This window comes from Glossina fuscipes, unplaced genomic scaffold (genome assembly GCF_014805625.2).
Source record: "Glossina fuscipes isolate IAEA_lab_2018 unplaced genomic scaffold, Yale_Gfus_2 27, whole genome shotgun sequence".
Lineage (NCBI taxonomy): Eukaryota > Metazoa > Arthropoda > Insecta > Diptera > Glossinidae > Glossina > Glossina fuscipes.
Window position 1 is genome coordinate 1,065,314 of NW_023998422.1, and position 24,877 is coordinate 1,090,190.

The 24,877-nt window shown below is 33.4% G+C and overlaps 1 protein-coding gene across 1 annotated transcript in view; it reads left to right on the forward strand.

The window, feature by feature from the left end:
• The first annotated feature begins 10,342 nt into the window (after positions 1 to 10,342).
• The window catches only part of LOC119635855 (patched domain-containing protein 3), a 28,416-nt gene continuing 13,881 nt past the window's right edge, over positions 10,343 to 24,877 (forward strand). Inside the window, exon 1 of the mRNA XM_038030868.1 lies at positions 10,343 to 10,510. The gene's annotated coding sequence lies outside the window, so the exon portion shown is untranslated. The remainder of the gene's footprint in view (positions 10,511 to 24,877) is intronic.

Sequence of the window (24,877 nt, forward strand, 5' to 3'; positions counted from 1 at the left end):
ATCATGCCCTTCTCTATTAAACGAGTCCATAGTTGTCCGCTTTTCCTTCGGGTCATATCGTAGTCTGCGACTTCTTAAATATAGTTTTGCTGACGAATAATCTTTGTGGTGAAATCCACATTAAAGAAGTTTCTTATAACATATTCAAAAGTTCTTTTCAGAAATCCCTCTCATGGGCAAAAGCAAAAACTTATTTTTCAATATGTTTAGAAAATTTTTGATCTGATATTTATAAAGATTTCAATTGATATATTTTTGGAAAAAAATTCTTCGACTTTATTATTATTATCAATTCTGAGCCAGAGAAGTAAATTCTAAAACTAAAATCTTAAAGCACTACCATCTAAGGCTATCGGTTTTATTGAAAACTCCGTCGCACTTGAGAATTGAACCCACATCCATTGAGTTGTTAATCGAGATTCTTTGCCTTCTTTCATTCAGGCGGCATTTCTTTCAGTTTAATGATTTTGAGAGCTAAGAAAATCGATCAAAGCAAAACTTTTGTACCCATCACCGTTATCCTAAAAAAGAAAAAATATGTAAAAAAAACTACAATTTTATTATTCGTTTTTTCGTATGAAGCGGATGTGGCTGATCTTTTTTTTGCTTTCAAAATAAAAGTTTTTGCCGATTAGGCTTGTGGGCGTTGTAGGCATCTCCTTGGGAAAGTTTAAGTCACTTTCAAATTCTTTTGCAAATTTGTAGGCGACATCTTCGTTTTCGCTAATAGGACAACTTTTACAACAAACATTACACAACTGCGCAAACAGACAGACAAACAGACAGACAGGTTTAGGAGCATTTCAAATTTGAAACTGCTAAAAAGTTCGTATATTTAGTGGGGTTCTCGAAACTTGTTTCCGCGCCTTATATGGTTATTTAAGAAAAATTAAATTTTGATACACTATAGTATTGGGTAGATGTGCTCAATTCTTTCCACTTTTGTACAGCTCCTACAACATTGCCTATAGAATAAGCGTTCAAATTGTGGGCGTGTCCCTTGACCGATTTGATCGACTTTCAATACCAACCCGCGTGCAAGGATGTCCAATGTTTCTGCCAAATATGAAGTCCAGGCCAGGAGAATGTTTACAACAGACATTGCACAGACACAAAATTTGATGCTCATCCTGAATATATTAGCTTGGGGAAAAAGAAATCCATTATTTTTATATGAACTTCAGGACTTTATTTAACATGCTTCGGATTGTCCGATTTGGGTCAAATATGCACCGTTTTGTTGTATGATTTGTTGCCATTTTAAAGGTAACTTCAAAATGCCTCTCTCATAGAAGTCCTGGTCTCTATTTGCAAAAAACTCTAGTAGTCGATTTTCACAATCCTCCCTAGATTCCAATTTTTTATCATTAAAGAAATTTTGCAATGCAAGAAAAAGATGATAATCGCTTGGTGCCAAGTCCGGACTGTATGGCGGATGCATTAAAACTTCCCAACCAAGCTCCCGAAGTTTCTGGCGAGTCACTGTAGATGTGTGTGGCCTAGAGTTGTCCTGGTGGAACACGACACCTCTCCTGTTGGCCAATTCTGGCCGTTTCTGGTCAATCGCTATCTTCAAACGGTCCAGTTGTTGACAGTAGAGATCAGAAGTTAGCGTTTCGCCATTTGGAAGCAACTCATAATAAATAATCCCCTTCCAGTCCCACCAAATGCATAGCAAAACCTTCCTGACCGTTTGAGGTGCTTCACCGCTCTTTGACCATGATCGTTTTCGCACAGGGTTATCGTATGCGATCCATTTCTCATCTCCAGTCACCATCCGTTTAAGAAATGGGTCTATCTCATTCCGTTTGGCCAAGGCTTCGCAGATAGAAATTCGATCCATCATGTTTTTTTCTGTTAATTGGTGTGGCACCCAAACATCGAGCTTCTTTTTGAATCCAGCTTTGTGTAAATGGTTTAAAACTGTTTTATGGTCGATTTTTAGCTCCTGGGCGATGTTACGACTGCTAACATGCCGGTCAACTTCGATCATTTCTCCGATTTTATCGACATTTGCGACGACTGGCCTACCTGTGCGAGGTGCATCTTTAACATCAAAAATTCCTGAAAGGAATCTACGAAACTAAAATTGCACATAATTGGCTGTTACAGTATCGGAACTATAAACACCATTCACAATTTTAGCCGCCTGGCTTGCATTTTCGCCTTTGTCAAAGAAAAACTGTAAAATGTACCGAATTTTCTCTTTGTTCACTTCCATTTTTAACACGCTGTAACTCACAACTGAATGCACCAAACAAAAAACAGCAAAAGAATTTTTTTTACTGCGAAATGTACAGTATGTAGATGTACAGTATCGGAAATTGTTTGATCGATACTTTACGAGAAATCTATCAATGCAGCCATCTACCGAAAAAATAATGGATTTCTTTTTCCCCAAACTAATATATACTGGGCGTTGCAAACGTTTTGACCAAATGTATTTACCCCCCGTCCTTCAATGATGGGTATAAAAACAGTAAAAAATGAATACGAAGAAGCCACAATATAATGAATATATTTCTTATTCAGGATATATGTAATGGAAATGCCATTAAATATATGTAAAACTTGCCAGCGGTAATAGTGGAATATATTTCCAACGATGTCTTGATTTATATCTATTAATATAATCCTTGAAAAGCCAAAAGCGTTCTGAAAACTGCTAATGATTTCAAGAAATGCTCTTCTCTTCTTTGAGAGCCCGGCTAGGAACTAATGTAGTGCATCTAAAATTTAGATTTTTGATTCAATTAATTACATCAATCTATTAATGCATGATTTTATAAACTTGGAAATATTTCCCGATTTACCAATGCATAATAGTATAGTAAGTAGTATATGTTATAAGAAAACAAATTTATTAAATGTTTTTGTTTATATTTAAATTATTTTATGAGTGTGAGATAGATATAAAGGAATGTTCTAATGGATTTTTACGACTTCCTTTAGCGGTTTTTGTGTGCTTTTCATAATAATAAACGATGCCGCAATTAGGCTGATATATCAAACAACAACAAAAAAAAAAAAAAAAAAAAAAAGAACACAAAATATTTATATATTTTTTCATATTTTAATTCCAGATTTGTAAACTAATCGTTTCAATAAACTTGTAGCTTAAGAAAATAACAAATTTATTTAATTAGATTTAATCTTTATAGCATCAGAGTGTGAATGTTAGTTGGTTAGTTAGTTGAACTTTAAATTATAACATGTCAGCAAAATTTAGTTCCTAGATACATATATATGTTCGCATAAGTGCCTCTTTCTCTCAATGTGTCGCACAAAAATTTTAATATTATTCTTTAGCTTGCGATCTATATGTGTATGTGTACAGTTGTAGGAACATTTTACGAGAGAAGATAATGACTTTGAGATTCTTTGTCTTATTACAGAGGTTGACAATATACAAAATTTTTCCTTTTTTTTTTTTTTCTCTTTTATTATTTATGTTTAAACATATACATTTTTTTTAAAATAGATTGTTAAAAAACTTTAGTGAAGTACTTCCTATATTTAAATACAACATATACTGCATGTTATTTTGTGTAAAATCAAATAACACTTTAATTATTCGATTAATGCGTACTGCAAAAGTCATTTCGTTTCGTTCAAGGTCTTTTATCATATAAAAGGTTTTTATAAAAAATCCAAAAATTGGACAACTGGACAAATACCAATGTGAAACGCAGATTCGCAGACTTTGAACTAATGTGCCTATATAGTAAGAAAAACTACTAAGCAAATTATAGTCGGTCGAGATCGAATCTTTTATACCCATCATTGTTATCCTGAAGAATCCCCAAAAAGTAAAAGAACTGAGTGTTCATACTCCATAATATGGATTTTTTCCTATTTTCAAAATAAGAGCAAGTGTCACATAAGCGTGTCCTTGGAAAAATTTAAGTTATTTTCAAGTTCGTTTGCAAATTCGTAGGTGATGTCTTCATTTTTGCTACCACCAACACTACGCAGTTGGGTAGACAGGCAAACGGGCAGATGGACATACTCAAATCGATTTAGAATTCGATGCTAATAATGTATACACTTTGTGGGGTCTCTGATGCTGCCCTCTGGACGTTGCAAACGTTTTGACAAAGTGCATATATATCCTCCGTACTTTGTTGATGGTGGTATAAAAATGCTGGAACGAAATTTGGCTATGAAGTCTAGGTATTTTTTCATTTATATCAAATTCGAAATGGATCTAAGCACACAACTCCGTCAGCTTATGTGCCTGCAGGTTATTCTGCAAAGACCATTCCAGCCAGGATGGCCGGTCAATGTTTTAACAATGTTGGAAATGCAATTAAGTTATAAGCACAACGGTTTCCAAAGTATAGCGCAGTGAATGAAATTAGAAAGTTAATGGAATTAAAATGACTTAGCAGCGTGGCGCACATAGGTCCCACATTTGGAAACAAATTTTAAAGCTTTTAAAAAGACAAAATGCTCTTAGCAATAATGAGAGAGCTTGAGCAATGGCAGGTCTATGAGTCTCTTAGACGTCCTGTACATGTGTTTGTTAGACTCAGAGATGTGGATAAGCCGGTTGAAACTACTCACATGAACTTGGAATTCGTAGTAAGGGTTCGCAAATCTTGACCGAACTTGAGTATTTAGAGGAAGTAACAAGGTAGAAGAAGGTCGAAAATAGGTCAAAGACCATAGACCAACAGTGCAATGTAACAATATAACAATAGTAACAATGCAACTAAAATACAATTAAGCCTTTTGCCCATTACCCACAGACTGCAAGGAATACAACGGTAAAGATCTTTATCTCTCTTTTGTATGTGATCCTGCGGTAACTGTACAATAATGGAAAAACCGCCACATCAGTTCAATATTATAGAATATTAAAATTTAATTTTTTTTTTAGGATAAGATTTGTTGTTGTAAAAGATTCAATTACAGTCTTACTTGAATTCGCTTAAATAAATTTATCAAAATAAATATAAAAGGCATTAACGACATAATGAGCTACGTACATATAAGGCACCTACTCTATAACTAAACACGATTGCAGTCATCTCTTGCACATTATCATCATAAATAAGCTTATAATGCTTCCCGGTAATTAGATGCGCATAAAATATAACATACCTCCGAACATTTGAAGTAACGTAGTTGAGGAGAGCAAGCGTTAACTAAGATAAAGAATGTGCTACAGAATCAAATACGCACATACAGAGTAAAAAAATTGTTCTCATCACCTTTTTAGAGGTCATGTCAATCAAATTTTCAGCTTACGCTAATCAAGAATATAATAACAAGATAATTGCTCCCATAGTTCCCTTATGACAATTTGTATCGATTTGAAAGGAATGAAATTTACGTAGGTACCAGTTTAAGTTTGTATATAAGGCTCGCAAAAAATGTGCTTAGCCGCCACACTGTGTGAGCGATGTGATTACTTCTGTTGATCTCTGCTTTGGCTTGTCACTGGCTTGTTTGTTTTAATATTTTAGGTAATAAGACGCAGTTTCCGAGAGATCTGCTGAAATGATGATAGCTAAGAACAAGAATTTCCGGGTTTAAATCCAGCAACAAATTTAGGGAAGAAGACAAAGGACTTTCTGAGCTACATTGACAATGCATTAGGATAACATTATTTATTTATTGTATGTCTATCAAAAATTTACCTAAAGATAATTGCAATGAAATCCTATATGCTTGGCAAGAAGAAAAAACAACAGGCAACATATTATTGAAAAAAAAAAAAGAAAGAAAAACAAGACAAAGAAAACAGAAGCAGACCATGATAATGATTGCGTGCAAGAATCTATGCGTGATATAGTACGTACGTCAAGTAATAAATATTTCATGCGCAGTGTGTGATAAAAACATTACCGAAGTAGGAGATAAAAGAAAATGAAAAGATCACTGCATGTACACCCGCATAGAGATGTATCTGTTCGCTTATAAGTATGGTTTTTCGTTTTCGTTCAATTACTACTACGTCAATTCGCATAATAAACAAATACATTTATTTGCTTACATAAATATGGGAAATTCTTTTCTAAATTGACTAAGAATTCATTTATATATATTATAGGCTTAGCCTAGAAATTTTATTGGGGAAGAGCTATATTCACCTTAGGGCGAATGTAACGTATATACCATTCTTTTAGATTACTCGCAAAACTTGCCGAACTAAAAGAGAGAGAGAGAGAGAGAGAGAGAGGGGGAGAAAGAGAAATACCGTAATGGAAGCATATTTGACCTCTCCTGGTGAGGTGTTAATGCTCTTTAGTGCGAGGGGGGAGAAAAATGTATTCTTTTTATATATGTAAGAGAAAAATTAAATATATTACTATCTAGGTACACTCTATAAATGCCTCAACTCTTTTGTTTGTTTCTTTTTTTTTCTACCTGCTTATATGCAGATCGAGCTAGATTAGGGTTTCAAATGCGATCTATGTAGTTGCAGGACAGGCTGATGGGAAAGAACAAAATTAATTGAAAAGACAATCGGCCCACGCTAAACAGATACTTACATATAGAATGATAAAATGAATATACCGTTTGAGGGTGGGTAGTGTAAAAAGTGGCCGTTTTAAGAAAGAATTTGCCATACTCGTATGTGCTCATACACAATATACATATCTCGGATTGGTACATAGTACACGCAAATTGCCTGATAAAACTTATTCCAAATCATTTTTATTGATATTTCCGCTTAACAAATAAAAGCGAGCATTTTCTTTTTTCAGTTTCGTATGTACATTTTGATTTTTTTTTTTTTTTTTTTTTTTTTTTTTTTACCCAAGAGGTATATAAGGTTTAATATTCTATCTGTAACTCCAATATAAAAAAGCAAATGCTCGAAACAGTACAATTGTAGGTAGTTGTATGTGTTACGACAATTTTAAGGGAATTTTTAAAAAGTTTTGAAAATTATATATCATTGCTGGAAGAAAATTATATTCCCAATTGTCCCAAAATATAAATTTACTCTTCCTAATGGTTATGGGAAATGTATTGACCTAGCGTGTTTCAAAGTTTCCCTTATTCGCTGTGCACGCAAAAGTTGAAAAAATGTGGAATATTTCTCTAATTAACTAAGGTACGTCTGATGGGTCAAAAAGGTACATAGAAAAAACCTAAACATGCATAGAAAAACCTAAACCTAAACGTATATATTATAATAGCTTTCGGAGAAGCGGAACAGTTCCCTATATTTACGCAGAAAGCGAATATCAATTTAAAATAAATAACACGTTTTTCGGACTGCAAGACGCACTGGATATGGTAAGATGCACGTCAAATTTATAAGCTGATATTTAAAACAGTACATTTTTATCTTACTTTCGGATCAAAATTTTTACTTATTATTAACATCACTAGCAACAGTCGTTTCATCTCCATTCTCCTTACTATCGCCCATCTAGTCAATGCCATTATTCGTAGTACTTTCATCTGAACTATTGCTGCCATATCTTACGTATCTCAAATTTAGAGATGATTTTTAAAAAAATATCTTTCAGTGTTACCTACGGACCATAAGACGCACCCAAAATTTGAGTCCATTTTTCTATATAAAAAGATGCATATTATAGTCCGAAATAACGGCATTTATTGATTATAAAAATACGATGAAGCAGATCTTGTATTCTTTCCTTTCCTACTTTTTTTTATTTTTATCACATTTATGGATTCTAAGCCTTGCTTATAAATGATTCCGATTGAATGAAAATTTTGGCATTTGACGTTCATACAATGGCAACTCGAGCAGGATCCTCTTACATCGATAATTTTTCTTGCTTTCTCGTATTTATCACGCAATTTTCATTAGATCTTTGTTGTCACGATATCCCAAACCTAATACTTCACATATCAATAAAGAAAATCTGGAGTGCTTTGACACATTCTTCTTAAGGAACAATCGTTCAAAGTTCTTCTCAAGTGTAATTTATTAGAATTTCTGTTTACATTTTCATATCACGTTCAACACTTATTCTATAAGAATACCCGGTCTTTTCAAGTCGCTGATATCGTGAAAAGTAGCCCTGTCCGAATTCAATTAGATTTATAATTTTATTATAGACACCTATAGGTCTAACTAGAATTGTCTATATTTTCTATAGACATAATAGTCTTCGTACTTTGCTACGAAAACTCTTTTCTCAAATAAAGCTCGTTTTTATTATCCACCAAAGACCTTTACAAGCCGTAAAATGAGGTACAGCTTTTGGCCTGTTGACTTCACCGGTCCTCACTTCTTTAAAGATAACTAAAGAGATATCATTAAAGTGAATGGAGAGCATTATAGATCGATGTTAACAGATTTTTTATGACTTGTTCAACTGGTTTCAACAAGACAGGCATCCGAAGTAATTCGAGGGCACAAAATGTAGTATTTTCTGGCGAGTATAATAGCAAAAATTCGTAAGTATTATCGTAAATAATTTACAGGTTATAGTGAAGGCCGCCGATGCAGAAATTTGCTTCACACTTGGCCATATAAAGACTCGAAGTTAAAATAGACGCGGTCGGTTTACTGATACGCCTGCAATTAACAAAACCACTTTTGGACTTATTGAGATCGTTCACATTCAAGGCGAGCGTAGCCTCCCTTTTTACCAAAACTAATAATTTAAAGATTAAAAAAGAGAGAGAGAACGAGAGAGAAAGAGAGAGAGAGAGAAACGCTATATAAAGTTACTAAATAAATGAGAAAGACGTTTAACTAGTCAGTTCTAGTTCTTTCTATTAGACGAGGTTCAACTGTGAATTGCCTAAAACAGAAAGAAAGATCTCATAATTATTATTATTTGTTGTTATTTTGTAAACGATGAAAATACAATTACTAACAGGTACAGACATGTGAATGCAGATAACATAAATTTTCATGATCATTAACGTAGCAATTTTCCATGAATTTCTGGTATTTTAAAAAGAGAGCGGGAGAGAGATACAATTGCAAAGAAAATTGTGGAAATTTCAAGAGCATAAGCGATCGTGAGCATATAAAATTTATTTTTACTACCGATCAGTATATATTTCCAATACATTGTCATAATACTCGGCGTTGTCGTTCGGCGTAGATGATAACACAAAGCATACGGTAAACAGCATAGTATACCACGAAGTATATATCTGTGTATATAGACATATGGTTTAAAACAGCAAATGTGCGGATGCAAGTGCACCTTTCTACGCATTGTTATTTTCTTACTGTTTTTGTTTGCGTAAGTGTGTGTGTGTGCGTGTGTGTTTATGACTTAAAGCCTACTTTCTTTCGTTTTGATATATGAAATCTTTTTACTTCTTTTTTTTTTTTTTTTTTGATTTGTCAGCCGGTTAATGAGTTTCGCAAGTTGCCGGAATAAATTTATTGGCTCTAAGCAACATATCAAGCACTATATGTGAAATTAATATAAAAAAAAATCAGTGCCATGCTAATGAACTATTCGAACAAAGAAGTTGGTTAAAGAAAGAGATGAATCTGTCTCTTAACATCAATATCAATACCAATCAATAACAACCGCAAGCAATAACAATAAAACAAAAATGAAAAAAATGCAAATAAAATGCTTTAACAAATACAATTATGGAGGAAATAAAAGGCGCTTCTCGATATGAATACACATCTATGAGCGATGGCCTTTCAGAAATGCCGTACAAATATTTGTATGCATGTAAATGGCTATTATCAACACGTAAACCAATAAAGGAACTACTTACTGACATGATGAAATCTCTTTGTGTGCAAGTGCCACTAAAAGAGATTTAAAGCGAAATAAAAAAAAAATTTACAAAAAAAAAAGAAAAGATAGTAGTAATAATGCAATTTATACGGTAAATAATAAAATCTATGCCAAATAAATGCAATTTTATCGTAAAAACGATAATAGTTTACTCGCATATGAAAGATTACATATAGTGTGTGTGATATACGAGATATGTATAAGGGATATAGCATAAACTGTTGATTTGAGAGAACAAGAGAGAAGTGATCACTCGTACTTGTTTGACTTTCACCTAATTTCTCTCTCCTACTCTCTCTCACTCTCTCTCTCTCTCGTCACTAGCTAATTTCTGCATGCACACTGTTTAAAAGAGAAATTTTGTACCATCAGTTGTCTCGAATTCGTTTAAGCGTACGGTAGTTTGATTGGAAAAATGCTTTAAGAAACTATACAAAAAAAAAAATTAGTTAATTGCATGGAAAGTGAAGAAAAGGCAGAGAAAAAAAAAATAGGTCTAATTTATTTGATGAGATAATGAGAGTTGTGTATAAGCAATTAATATACATGTGATATATCTATATATATATATATATATATATGTGTATGTGTAATAAAAAATGAATTGAAATTTCTTGTGCTTCTCCCAAAGACGTAAATAATTGAATTGAATACAAAAAAAAATAAAAGGAAAGAAATTTGCATAAATTAAAAATTAAGAGCAAAGCAACATATTCTATAGTTTAATTATTAAACTGCAATATATTTGGAATTGTTCGTCGTTTGTGGATTATAAATTTTGATTTGTATGCCTCAAGGTGTGTATATGCGTGCGTCTTATATCCATCTATGATAACAATAATAATAATAATAATAATAATAATAGCAACAACAATCATATAATAAATTTGATTATGCATAACGATGCGAATGTACGATTATTATTGTATTTATATTATTATTATTTGCTATTATTATCATTTATTATTTATTTCTTATACTATCGTATCTATGTAATCTGTGTCAATGCATATATATATATACATACGTATATATATGTTTACATAGGCATTTAATTACATGCAGCTTTATACGTACGAATATCCATAAGTTTTCTATGAATTGTTAACTGGTTTATAAATTTTTCTTTAATACTTTAATAACATTTTGATTAGTTTTAGACTGTAAAACTAAAACAAAATTTTATGCATATGTTTGTGTTTCATTAATTATATAATGAGAGTGTCTTTCTGTCTGTTTCTTATTTTTTTTTTTTTGGTACATTTGTAACAGTACGATTAACTATAAGCATTTTCGTAATATCTATCCATGTATGACATGCCATGACTTTCAAATGGTTAAAATGTTGACTCTATCTCTAAAAGACCAAGTCTCTTTTATGTAATAGTGGGCTATTTACTTTATGATGTTTCATAAATGACATCTTTAAAGCATGCAAAGTAAATAATTTTTGACGATCGCAGTGAATATTTTTATTTGGGGGTTTACTTTTCAATTTGCAAACTGAGTTGCTGGTGTTATGTACTATACATTCGGATTACAATTAAATTTTTTCGATTTTTGATTACAACTACAACTAATAATATAAACAAAATAAAGTTTTTATTTTTTTATTTTTTAATTACAATTACTGTCCTTGTTATAATGTTGAAAAGTTTATAAAAAATAAAACATTTTTTCTCAACTTGATAAGCAGGTTAAACATCTTTGAGTAGTGTTTGTTCGAAACTATTATTCTTTTTCATTAAGAAGATAAAATATCTTCGAAGAAAAGTTAGAGAGACAATTATGAAAGGTAATCTACATACAATACTATCATTAACACTACTTTTCTATTAATCCTCAAGTGTTGAGAAGCATTGAAAAATGCAAGATCAAAAGATTTTCGAGCATTCGCTTTAGCCATATAATTGCAACTGGACCCAGCGACCTTACAGAAGTCTTCTTCTACTCGAAGTATGACATTTGTAATAATTCTATGGATATCCTGAAACCAGTTACGGAACGCAATATCCGTACAATGTAGTACTTGATTAAATCCGTTCCGCTTAATATTCAGTGTGACTTTCTCAAATAGAATCGTTAGCCTGTGTTGTTAGTGTTCAATTTTTTTTTTTTCTTTTTAATCCAAGAATTTATTTTATTAGTGTAAAAATTATAATAATAATATTATATATCTTTGAATAGTGTTTATTGGAAACTATTATCACTTTTCATTAATAAAATCATATATCTTGTCATAAAGCATCCCACGGAGGAATAAATTTTGTCAATAGCACTTTTCATGGCTCCACAGTATCATGTCGATCTTAGGTGATAGATGGACTGCCATATTCAAAGAATTTTTTTTTGGTTACAGCTTGCACAACTTGTCTTTCTTAGACAAGGTAAATGTCTATTTCATTTATTTAGCGCTCCTTGCTATGTAAAATCCTTCACATATTCCTAATGTTTTTCAAACCATTTATTTTGACTTGACTTGCCCTCGCATAGCGAAGCTGTTAAGAAGCTGGACAATTTAGTCAGCGTGACCTGGTTCAATTCTGAGATTTCGTCTCTCTCGCCCCACTTCTTTTTCACAAGCATCGTTGAGTGGTTGGTTGTTCATTAAGAATAAAAAAAGAAAAAAATGGCGTAATTTTATTTTTAAATACAGAAATGCTTTTTTTCTATTTTTATTCATGTTTCGTTGTATATTTTTAATTCGTTCTAAAGTGTAAAAGATGATGAGTCGCATTCACGAAAACCTTCATCATATCTAACATTATATAATAAGCAAGAAAAAAAACCCAACCTTTTCAAAGTAATATATAACAAGTAAGGAATTCACATTCGGCCCTGTCCGAAGCTTTAATACTTAGCATCTCTTAAAAAAGGCTAAAGAGAAAGGAGAAAATGAAGTTTCCATATTTTTGCTGACTTTTCTATTTGGAAATTTGTATCTTTTATATTGGGTATTGGCAAACGTGGTCTCAGTTTTTGACCGGTCTAAGTCGATTTCCAATTGCTTTACAAACTTGAAGCCGATATTTTCATTTTTGCGAACTAAAGAATGTTTACCATAGATTTTACAAGGTTAGGCAGGCAGACAGACAGATGGACAAATGAATGAACCAATATGCTGAAGCGCACTCCCACTAGTTAAGAATGTATATACTCTGTATGGTTGTTGAAGCTTGCTTTTGAACGTTATAAAACTTTTGACAAAAGAATGAAAACTTGATACACTGTGATGTTGGGAAGAAGCGTCCGATTTTCGTACAGACACCATAGCATCGAATATACCTTTAAATTTTTATTAATTTATCAGTTGTAGTTTATAAGTAATGAGCGAAGTACCAATGTTGTCCTTTTTGACAACAGAGATGTTTTCAGTCCACGTGGTATTGTGGGCGTGTTCTTCCACCGATTTACCCCATTTACAATGTTGGCATGCGTGCAAAAACAACCAATGTTTCTGCCAAACTTGAAACCGGTCGCTCCGTTTTTGGGGCCAGGAAAATGTTTAGAAAAGCCGGACAGACGGACATGCACGTGTACAGGACAAAAATGCATATATCTTGCGGAGTCTCCGAAGTTTCCTTCTGGACGCTGCAAAGGTTTTGCCAAATTGAGTATGTCCGTCATCCTTCAGTGGTTTGGTAAAGGGTTTTAACCCCTGTGAACGGTATTAAATTTGTTTAAAAGTCCTCAGGGGATGTTTTTTAAAAAGTTTCAGGATAATAACTATCATAGGTTGATCTTGGTTCTTTGTTTCTTGGCTGCAAACAGCGGGTTCTCCAATTTTCAGCTGATATTTTAAATCGTGCTATTGAAAATTTGCTAAATATGTTGAATTAATATTTTCTGGAAATTGTGGCCTTGAGGGGCCAAACAAAAATACCTACACGCGTTAGTGGTGAATGTTGAAAATTAGAAAACCTTGAAATCTAAGCATTAGATAATGTTCAACAAATCCTCAAAGTGTCGTATGTTTACTGTTTTTTTTTTTTCTGCGAAATAACTTGTTCGGTTTACGCTTCCATTTTTAATCTTTCGCTTTAAAGTTTGGATTGGAAAACTTGAGAGCTATTTTAACTACCAGAGGTTGGTTGAGTTTAGTATATTAAAGCGACCTTTGTACAATAAATTCAGTAATGATTATTGCTTTATTTATTATAGTTTTTTTTTTTTTTACCATCGAGGACGTTAGCCATGCCGTTCAACATATTAATCGTTCGCATGGAGGTTTCGCACAATCAACAATCAATGCTTAACTATTTGAAAATGAATTTATGTTTAAAATGAACTGCGAATAGTTCAAGGATGGGTGGAGATCAGTTCATTTGTGACCGCACACAGGTGCAAAACTTTTTCCTGTCAAAACGCAACATACTTACCGCACAAACTATCACACGGAGCCGCATTTTAAGTAGAGAAAATATCATTTTTGGCCATTCCGGGCATATGCACACGTAATAAAAAAAAAAAAAAAGCGGGCGAACAGGAAGAGTACGCTTTAAAGGCATATGTAAGCCGTGTTGCTTTCTTTAACCAAAAACTAAAATTAAAAGGTAGTTTCACTCAAAGTTGCTTTAATTAATTCAGTAAAAAAACTACTGCAGTCTAACAACTTCCAAAACTTTATTAAATAGATAGCAACAAAAATACATTTAAAATCAGGTCAGCAATGTATTTACTATAACTATATATATATATATTTATATGCGTATATATGTGTCCACGTATGCGTACAGAAATATATGCTCAGTTCGTTTACGTTAAGCCTCAAAGCAATGTGCACACGTTTCAACGAATGAATTCAGCCGTTCATTAATGTAGCGAGATAAAGGTAAACTATTATAAAACACAAGTTTTCTTAGTTACACTGAGGATGGTGCTTGCTTAGGATATTTATGAAACTGCATTAATTAGGTCTACAATAGAGTTTTAATTTTCCCTTTTCATGATTGCAAAGCGTTGAAATTAAAGTAAATCAAATCGGATGAGTAAACGTAGCATTAGAAATGTTATAGGTCATTAAAAAATGTAGTGCCTCTTCGATAATAAATGTTTTCTCGCTTGTGCTTTATAAGCTTTTTCAGTTTGGCTGAACATTCCCGATGTTTCAGATGACAGTCATCAAATGTTTATTACCCGTAATAGTGTTACTTTACTACGCTTCGTCGGAAGACTATTAGTGAAAAATGACACACAAACCAAAAACATAATATAAACATAAATTAGGAAGAGATAAAAACGCTTAGAAAGAAAAAATACTCTACACTACTTCGCTTAATACAGTTTTTTGTTTGCCGGTTCCTGGTCGAAAAGCTAAAGCGATTCGAACCGACAAAGTGTCAAATGTTATAAAAAGTTTCAGAGGAAAATGCAAGCCGGTTAGAAGAACGATTCGGAAAGTGATTCTGAATCGGTTGATGTAACAAAAGATGGGCTTATCTCAAGATGCTCCGAGTGTTGCCTGCTTGCGTAGTACTACAGGCAGTTATTATTGCATATACGCTCACTTTTTCTGTACAGCTGTACAGCTAAGCGAAGGAATCGGTTATGGTAGCGTACATTAGAACTTTTCCTGAAAAAAAAAAAAAAAAAATTGAACTTTTAGGCACAAACTATGCCCCACAAATTTACGAAGGGCACTACATTGCATTGGCAGAATAAATTACTATAGCATCTTTTTGATATTTGATGATCACTTTTTCGTTTTCAATCTAATAAAGAAAATGTTGACGTTAACCATGGCAGTGGTTCGTGCCATACCAAATTCGCACGTTCGAGACACCTGCCACAACGTACGACTTAATAAAATTTTATGGGCAATCGTGACTTTCGCATTCTTACTGGACCTACACAACTTGATCGTGTACAAAAAAATGCCAGTAGTTTTTTTTTTTTTTTCTTACTTGTCTCTGCGTAGCCTTTAACAAATGAAATCTAGCGATCATTAATTCCTCTAGGTGTTCCAAAACATTTGATAATAACGCTCTAAACCGTTGTTCTATTAAAGAAACTGTTATAAGATTGTTTGTTTTGGATGCAACTATGGATTTCTTTACCGATTCTAGTATATCGCAAGTGTCTGACAGAGACTTGAGACTTATATTCTCGGAACTGGCATTATTGCTCTAATGAGCTCTTTAAACATAACTTAAGACGTAGGGACACTCATTTCAAGAAGTGTATCGAAAGCGGACATTCCATGAAAATCGTCATCGCATGTTTGCGAACATGATTATCATTACGATATTTTTACTTTTTGTCGATATTTGTAGGTAATTGTAGTGCCTATCAACATTCTCAAGTCTTATAATAGTTTTACAAGCTTATAATATAAGCAAAGCCGCAATATTCGATTAATCAAAATGTATACCATTACCACAGCCAGTTTTATTACGAAAGATCGCTAAGCCCATGTGGTAAGTACTCAGAAGTCGCGGTAAAGTGATCGGTTTGCCTAAAAAAAAAAAAAAAAAAAAAAAATTGATAATCTTTAGTAAATAAATAAATGCTCTTCAAAGCCAACTAAAACTGAAAGACTTAAGCAACGAACTTGAAAGTATATTGTACTATTTTGTTTTTTTTTCTTGACTTATTGCCAAAGCTTTATTGAACAAATTACCGAAAAAGCAAAGAAAAAAAAAAGAAAAAAACTAACTAACTAACGAACAGAGTGATTCATATTCAACGGCAAATATAACTCAAATATGTGCTTAGATGTGTGCATGTGTCACATATAGTCAAGGTGATAATAGCTGTTTAATATTAAAATCATGATTTGGCACAACTCCCGCTAAAAGGATGACCACAATGTCAACTAAATTGGAATAATTTATAATAAATTCGTTAAAACAAAAAAACAAAAATTGTTCTCACATTTTCAACTAATGTAAACTTAACAGTAATAATATTGAGAAATGAAAAAAATTGATTTTTTTTTTAACCGCAAGTCAATAGCTCTTGTGTGGTAGTAGATGTATAGAATCGCCCCTTCTTTTGAAAAATTATTACAAAAATTTTTAAATAGGAAGAATTCGAAAGGAGTAAAGAAAAAAACAACAACAACAAAACAAAGTTGAAACATATACATATTTATTAACCGAAAAGTATTTCAGTGAGTAATTGGCCGAAAATGAAGCAAAAACTACTTGTTTGTGTAAATAACTTAAAAAGTGAAAGTTTTTTTTTTCCTATACCATTATTGCATTGCATATGTGTGCGTCTACATATATATGTAATATTTATACAGAAATTTTGAGCCTTCTTTTTTTTACTCACATTTTTTTTAATTTTTATTTTCATTGTAAACAGAAAGAGAGCGGAGTTATGTAGCAAATGGTTAATGTTCATGGGCATTTAAAGCTAAACGCGTTGCTTCGATGTATTATACGAACAACATAAGTATATATTTTATATATATATATATTTGTATGCACAGATTTATATTTTTTCATAAACTCTCATACAAACACACATGTACATATATATGTCTGTTTATATATATATATATACATATATATATTCGGTGTATATAGGAATTGATGGTAACAAATATTTAATTTAACGTCTTATTTAACTGAAGAGGGTCAAGGACGTTATTACGTAGTTACATAAAAACCCTTTAACTTGTATTTGTCTTTTGTAATCAGTGAAATTTTATGAAATTACTATTAAGAAAGATGAACTCTGAGCAACATATGGTTCATAATACCAACATACTCACTGAACTGTAAGCCGTTATATTATGTTATTTCGTTTGGTTATAAAAGACTTAACTTAATATGAACTAAGTGCAATGTAAAGATAGCAATTTATGATATCTTAAACTTTTTATTATATCTAAGTTTAGCTTCGTTTCCTTGCAAAGTTTTCATTGAACTGGTTTCGATCTCTTCTTGTTTGCTCTCTCGCCCTTTCGCTCTCTGTGCATCTCGCTGTTACTCATTCACTCTTTACATCAAATACTTGTGCGTTATATTTAACAGTTTTAACAGTAAACTGCTTACTCATTATTTAATTGTTACTTAATAGTTTGGCGGCAAAGATTGGCACGGGACAAGTTTAAAACCCTTTCACTTGCAGAACATAAACGATTTTTAACAATTCATGTGCTTTCAAGCGTACACATGCTAAACAGTGCTTTACCATATGCTAATGCGCTTAGCAATTTCTTTAGTTAATTTTTCCCATTTGCTATTTTATTACCCCGTAAAATAAGAAAGCTTGCTATCAATCCGAGATACAAGCTACTTCAGTTAACTAATCACAATTTATTACCTGCTTTTTAATAACTTTTTTAAATAGAGAATGAATGATCTCTATGGAAGTGAACTAAATAACCTATATTTTAATCTCGTACGTTTAGCGGGACTTTAAAGAGACTCTACAAGGCATATATATATATATATATATGTATATATATATAGAATTACTTTAAATATTTGTAATAGTGTGACTGCCTGTTTACGCAATTATCAACGACATTATCGTAGCATGAGAATGGGTATCGTAGGCGAACGCTAATTAAAATTATACTTTGGAAAATTTGTAGAAAGATTATCTATGCGGGGAGTTTGAAATGAAGTAATCCGCCAGACAAGGATGGTAACGTTGTAGATATGTTCTTCCGTTGACCACATATAGGAATTGTTCGCAAACAACTCGTAAAGTATACGCACTCTTCATCACATTTTGTGCCGATTTAGCCATGTCCGTCTGTTCGTCAAAATTGATCACATTTTATGTCGATTTAGCCATGTCCTTCTGTTCGTCCAACTTGATCACATTTTGTGCCCATTTAGCCGTCTGTACGTCAAACTGTTCGTTATTGCTATTGTTGAAATGCTCAAGATCAGAAAGTTGAAAATTTGCGTACATATTTTTGAATGACGGCCTCAGGTTAAGTTTAAAAGTCAGCCTTAACTCGCCCGCAATCAAATAATTAATTGTTAAAAAATCTTTTGTATACGTAACGAATAATCGTATGTTTATAATTGTAATTGAAGATTTTGTACGAATGTAACTTAAGTTCAAGGTGAACAAAGTGTAAAGACTTGATAAAAATAGGTGAAAAGATTTAACGACTGTACGGCTTTACAACTTGACTTCTACTTTGCATTTCTCTGCAATGTTACTTCGTTTGTTTAACTATTCGCTAACAGCTCTCTGCTATCTACTGTTCTTCTAAGCACCAAGACTTCACAATCAGTCGTTCTGCTCGTTATCTGTCCCAGAGATGACAATATATCTTCTTCCTCAGCCTTAGAAGATTTCCATGACTTCATATAATCAAATCTGGTGGCAGCATTACGTGAGCATTGAAAGTCTATGACTTTTTGAACATCATACGTTTTATTATGACAACTCGATATGGACTTGAATACCTTTTCAGCCAACTTTCGCTGTGAGAAACTGTGTCCTTTTTATGGCCATTAATTCTCCAACGTCCTAAGTTCTTCCTTTTTAACAATGTTTGCCGTAGCATCGCTTATACGAATATTATGACTTCTGGAGACTAAAGAGCAAATATTCCAACCATCCATGGCTAATATTGATTTTCATACGTGTTCCGAATAATATTTGAAACGATGAAAACTTTGTTGAAACATTTAAAGTGGACTTTATTGCCTTTTGAGTTTGTCCAACAAATTTATACCATTTCAATTACTCAGACGATGACAGTTTGGCCATAATTACCATTGTATTTCTATTTATTCTCTCCATATGACAAGCGCCCCGAAGTACACCAGTTGCAATCTGAATATATTCGACATTATACGAGTATATATACTAACGCTTTTTTCAGGCTGTTGATTGCATCAATATCTCTTCGATCACAAATCCACAATTGGTTTTGTTTTCTGATTTGCGTTCTTCTTTTTTATGGCCTGTTGAACCGCAGTTAAACAGTGCCCTTTTCAGATTTTTTTTCCATACTATCCTGCTCTAAATTCCATACTTTTCTCGAAGTTCTTTGAACATTTTAGCAGCGTACATAAGATATTCGCTTATAATTCTTAATCGATTTACTATATGTTGGGCGACCGATAGTCCGTCAGCTGTAGCTAACCATTGTAGCAACTTTTCTCATATGAAGTGTTTGCTCGTAAAGCGTTTCTTTTTCTAACTTATGTCTTTCTGATAGTTTACTGTGTATTTTGACACTCCTCAGACATTTCGTACTCGTTCATTTGTTCAGTTTCAATTTTCCATATATCTTCAACACTGGCTATGGTACTCAAGAAAAGGTTCAGACTTTTCTTTGTGTGAAATTAAATGTTTGTAATCTAAACCAATTTATTAAAATTTTGTGGCCCAAGTTGCTGCCATCGCTGTACATCGCAGACATATTACAATACAATAATTAGGACGAGTTGTTTTCCTAGAAGCCGGAATCGTATAAAAATATTGCTGGTATCGGAAAAAACCAATAATTACCGGCCTATAATGATTCTTGCTTACCTTAATGAATTACTGTGCAAACAAATTCATAATCAAATTCAATTCACTCTTAGAGTGCGATTTATTTGATTCATGTCAACCTGGCTGCGGAGCTAAGCATAGCAGTGTTGCCGCTTTAACCAAGATTACGGATGACATTAGGTCCAGCAATGATGTTGGAAACATACAATTTCTTAGCCTATTTCTTTTCAAAGGCGATTGATTCAGTTGATTGTGATACTCCTTACGCTAAGTTTGAAAGGATGTTCAATTTTTCTCGTGAACCGTGATGAAGCTTATTCGCTTATACTTAGCCGGCAGATCGCAGGTTGTGATATGGAGGAGGCGTGTAACATTTGACTTTCTGTTGTAACATTGGTTATAAATACAACCCTGCAGAATATAGGGAGGCGAGAAAAATAATGAAGAGAGAAAAAGAGAAAGAGAGTTTTTGCTTTGGAGAAGGGTGAAAAAGCTAAACAATATAAAATCGTGTCTTAAATTTTACAAATAATTTGTAAAATCGCGTCATAATTTTGAAATAAAATGGTTTGCTTTTGTTTTAACTTAATAAATTTTAAAAATTATTATTCATTTTTTTTTTTTTTGATGGTATATTAAATACCAACACATTCTTTACTATAACTATTGTTTTTAAAATTAAAACAAATTTGCATTGCGCGTATATATGTCAACGCAAAAAAAAAAAAAAAAAAAAAAATTTTAAATTAATGCAAAATCATAACTAATAGAAGATAATAATGTTGACTCAGTGCCGGCAGAATCTCGAGCAATTGTTACACACGCGTCACAGAATTAGCAACGGCATAGGCAAAGAGTTTCATTGGAAAAATTTTCAAGGTTAACTCATCAAATATCGGCTGCATTAAATATTTTTATATAAGCCTTACATGATATTGAGTTTCCAAATTCGCTACCAGCTACTCAAAAACTGTCCGATTATCCGCGTGCTGATTATGAAAGATTAAAGGAGGAGATATTAGCTGCTTAATAACTTTAAATCAAATGTTGAGATTAAAGAATTATCGGAGCGTGCTGGCAATGTTAGTCCATAGAACGACTTTTGGTATAATTGGAAGAGACTGAAAATCCTTTCGATGGCGTACACATTGGAATCGCCTGCAACAGTATTAGTAGCAGTATTAGTAGAATTAAGAAGATTCGAAGTAAGTTTCAGGGGCTTATAGCCTGCTTTCAACAATCATTGGAAAAATGTTTCGGGAATGATTGAAAGGGGTGAAAGTGTGGCTGGTTTGTATAGATTGACTGAAACAGTTGAGCAACTCTGCAGTAGCGATATTCATAATGCAATCGGCCAACCGACAACTATAGGATTTTTTTTTTTTTCAGAAGGTATCCCTTTTATTCAATATAGGCACCTATTATATGTAATACGTTTTTATTGTCAAAAAAAAAAAAAAATAACAATAAATAAAATGAAATAGTTTTCTTTGTTCGGAGGAAACTGGCTTAAGGGCCGTCAGACCCAACTTCAGAGTGTCTCATCTAAATCATGGATCGATGGAGACCGTAAAGAGCGGTTCGGGGCGTAAGATCAGGCCGTTCGCTAAGTAGGCTTCATCCATCCGCTTGCTCTTATGAGAATAAAGCACGTGTACTTCACTTCATTGCAACCGTCTATAGAGTGTCCGTGGGATAAAATAATTTGAGACCCCCCGTATTCCTCGAAGATAGCCTCGAAGATAGATAGTAACACATGCGGCCCTCCCTTGCCGACTCCAATCCTGCTAAAGTGGCACCTAACCGTGTCCCTAAAAACAGTAAAGTTTGAAGTCCTACATTTAGACAGGCAGAGTAGATTTTAATGCCACATTACGTTACATGCCAAATCACTAAAAGATGTATTTCCGAAGGATTAGTGTTGTGGCCACTTAACTGGTCAACCAAAATGTGAGCATGCGTGTGTGCCATGTACAACTATACCAAAGTGTTAATATAGAAAAATCGTGGCAGTAATGTTGCTGCAAACGCATACATCAAACTACGCAGCGTATAGGTAACTCACAGCAGCACACCACTAGACTTGAGGTATTTGTTAGCCGAACGCTTTCTCCTTTCTGGACTTTTTTATGGGTGTGAACTATTTGCCAATTGTAAGGCAGCCGCGATCCGGACACTGAAAGTGGCTGCCAATAACGTGATTCGATACGAAAATGGATTAAAAACAAGAGACTACATCTCGGCGTACATTCTTCGATTCCTGGGTGCAGCTTTTGACAATGTACTCCAGCCGAGAGTACTACTACAATATATAAAATTATTTACACAAGATGGAGTCGATGCCTTTATGAAAAACTGAGGTTCGCCACCAGCAATGGAGGCGTAAGGATTGTAGAAGTGAGGCACTGTAGTCTATTGTCTCAAAGACGTTTTTTTATATATGTCACCAAGCAATGGCACGCACCATTCATCGAATTTACAAACTACTCCCAGTCTGGGCGGGTTTAAACGCTTGCCGACGTGGTATTACAATGAAAGGCTAAGTTAACTGGTGCTCTATTGTTTTTCATTGTCACGCTTTAGTCAACATTTTCTATATTTCCGCATTTCTGTATGTGCATCATACTTTATACTGTAATAGGGATAATATTAATCTGCGTAGCATTTGTTCGCGCACAACGCATTTATACTCTAATTGAGACGCGTTGTTGTGTAAATGACAACTCAAATAAATAAAATAAAATATTAAGAAGTAAGAAAATTATATTCGGTCCTAAAAGAGACAAAAAAAAAACCGAAGACGTAAATTTTCAAGTTCTATACTATGGAGAGAGGCGAGGGCACTATCACCTTAAAAAACACGAAAGAAAAACCAAAGACGTAAATTTTCTAGTTCTATACTATGGAGAGGACGTGGCTGGTATTTTTTATTTTCGAAATAAAAATTTGTTGTCGTATAGGCGTGTCCTTTAGAAAGTATAGATCACTTCCAAATTCTTTTGCAAATTTGGCTCAGATCTCATTTTCAGTCATTTCGTGTGGCTACTACTGGTCTTCTTTGCAACAGCACATCGTTTGTTGAATTGACGCCGATAAACATCTACAGTAACACTTTCATTCGGTTTTAGCAGCAGCTCATAATACACTGCGTCTTGCTGACGCCACCACATGCACAGTAGAAGCTCGTGACCATGAACATTGCGTTTCGGTGTCGATGGGGATGATTCCCATGAGTTTTTGCTCTTGGGATTGTCGTAGAGCAACCACTTTTCATCGCCAGGAATAACAAGAGAATTCTGTTTCTTTTTTGTCTGCTTAGCCAAAATGAAACCGCCATGTTGAAACGGTTCGAATCGCTTTCAATCAATTTGCGAGGTAGTCGTTTATCTTTTTCTTGGATCTCTCTCATCGCATGTAAACGTCTAGAAACAGTTGCTTCATTAGCTGCTGAACTATTCGAAAGTTCTTTAAAAATTTGTACTGAGTTTTCATCCAATAAGTCTTTCAATTCATTGTCTTCGAACTTTTTTCATCCTCCAGGTCGTTCTTTGTCATTGGGCTCAAAATCACCACTTCTAAACATGCAAGAATCTAATAATATTCCTAGCCGGGTATTAAGGTAGTTTGTTCTTTTGAAGCTACCGCACTGGCGAACTAATTTCAGATCCCTTTCGAAGAATAAATAAAGTCTTCAACGAGTATTGCCGCTAACTTCTTTTCTTAGTCCCCTTCGCTAGGATTAAAAATATTATTTTATGTAATTAACTGCCTAATTTTTCGTAGAATATATATAATATATATATATATAATTTTTTCCAACTGTTATGTCTAGGATATTTGCTTACACAATGAAAGGATTTTTAGTAGCACTCGTCCTTGGATCAAAGCACGCCAGTGTGCATATTTCATCAAATTATATCAAAAATTGCGATCTACAGGTTGAACCTAAAAACATATGAGCACACATTAGATGTACAGACAAGTTCAGAACCCTCTTCCTACCTTATGCCCTTCTGTATGTTACGCACGTATGCGCAAACTTAGAATCCCCTATACCGCAAGTAGTGTGAGGTATTAAATTTCAATTTTTTTCGCATTGTAAGGGAACTTGAAAATGGTTCGATCTAATTTATGTTAAATGCTATTCGTCCTTATGGCTGGACGCAAAAGTGTATCAATTTCCATGCACAATGTCCCGAAACTTATGTCTTGCAGGTTAAACACAAAATTAAACGGACAGGCGGGCCTAAATCAAAAATACAGGAAATCAATCAAAATCGATCGATGTAGTAAAAAATGGATCATTCCCAAGTTGTACGTGGTGTTGCACACAGGTGGTGGTTGTTCCTTAGATAACTGTAATGGATAAAATGGCGGATAATAGTAAAGATTTTTAATTTTTTTCTTGCAACTAATTCGTATATTTTTTAATTTCATTTTAAGCCCATTAGAACGGATTTCTGCTACGAGTAACTATCTTGCATTTACCTTCGTTTTACATAAAAGGCATTTCCTAGATGAAAATGCTGATAAGAAAGAAGCAACGGTACTCTATGCTATACAAAGATGAGAATTTAGAAATCAAGCTAGTTTTTATAGCGAAACACTGTAACCTTAGTTTATATAGAGAATTACTGTAACTTAAAAAGTGAATGGCCTGTATTAAGAATCCAAAATACATTTACTCGTCATAAAATTAAAACAATTCAAACTCGTTTCATTCATATGTGACGCTCAATTTTTCC